The sequence below is a fragment of the Triticum dicoccoides genome, chromosome 1B (assembly GCF_002162155.2).
Source record: "Triticum dicoccoides isolate Atlit2015 ecotype Zavitan chromosome 1B, WEW_v2.0, whole genome shotgun sequence".
In the NCBI taxonomy this organism is placed as follows: domain Eukaryota; kingdom Viridiplantae; phylum Streptophyta; class Magnoliopsida; order Poales; family Poaceae; genus Triticum; species Triticum dicoccoides.
The window spans coordinates 411,593,067-411,594,509 of record NC_041381.1 but is presented as its reverse complement, the minus strand read 5'-3'; positions in this window follow the sequence as shown (position 1 = coordinate 411,594,509).

Sequence of the window (1,443 nt, the reverse complement as noted above, 5' to 3'; positions counted from 1 at the left end):
CTCCGCGCCGGAGATCCCCCGCCGCCTCGCGTCCCCACCGCCGTCCCGAGCCGAAGCTCCACCGGCGCCTCCCCGCGCCGCCGCCGAAGCCCGGCCCCGCCGCCGCCAAGGCGCCCCGCGCCACCGCGCCGGCCTCCGCGCAGCGCCTCGCCGTCGGTCGCCTTCCACCCCGCCGTGCCTCCACCTCGACCGGACCTCGCCTGCCGGAGCTCTCCACCGCGTCCCCGCGCCGCCCCACGTCGGGATCCGGCCGGATCCGGCGAGATCCGGCCCGGATCCGTCATCTCCGTCCTTCTCCGGCGAACCCAGGCGAACCTCGAAATCCGTGTAGCCCGAGGTTGACCCCGAAAACGCCCGTCCCCGATATTTTTGACATTATCATGCCATGTTCATCGCATCATATCTCTGCATCCGTAGCTCCGTTTCGTGCGTGTAATATGTCAAATTGTTCGCCTCAATGAGTACATCATTTCATTCCATTGCGTCATGTTTATTTGAGTTCATCTTGATGCCTGAATCATTGTTGCAAGAGTGCTTCATGATGTTGTCTGCTGTCTGTTAACAGAACTTGCTCGTTTGTCATTTTTGCCATGATTGATGTGTGCATCCTATGAGGTTGATGTCTACATGTGTTTTGATCTATGCCATGTCTTATTTACAGAGGTGCTTACCATGTATTTTTGTGATCAATGTGGTGACGAGCACAAGCATGCAAACTAGGCATCGTGATGTTACTGATTTTAGTCCCTGTTCTGCTGTTATTTTGATGCCATGTAAACTTGATGCTACAGAGAGATCCATGCATATTTTGAGATACTTCAGTAAGGATGTTTTGAACATATGGTTATGTTCTATCCATTCATGCTCCTGTTTGCAATTATGGAGTAGTCTAGCATGTCGTTTTCGTGCTCTACTTTTGCTACAAAATGTTTCCTGGCAGATTGTTTACTTGTTATTCAATTTTGCCAAGGTTGTTGTAGTTGATCCTTGCATGCTATGAACTTGTTCTTGACTTGGTTTGTTTCATAAACATGTCTTCTTGCTGATGCTATGCTTATCTTGTCATGCAATGACTTGTGGTGAGTGAATCGAGCTTGTTAAGTAGTGTACTTGCTGTTACTGTTTTGCTAGGCTGAATCTGTTATTTCGTGATGCTATGTAATTCTGCTGCTACAAGTCATTCTATGCATAATCTGGAGATGTTCACTAAATATGTTTTGTTCTACATGTCATGCTATAGCCATCCATGCCCCTGGTTGCATTTATAGCCTGCTTTAGCTTGTTGTTTCCTTGCTCCAAAGTTGCTTCATAATGTTGCTGCCAGCCTGTTAACATTAAGTTTAGTTGTTACCATGATTGTTGTTAGTGATCCATGTACCCTATGAACTTGCTCTTGCCATGCTTAGCTTCATAAACATGTCTTCTTACTGTTGGTTGGCTTGC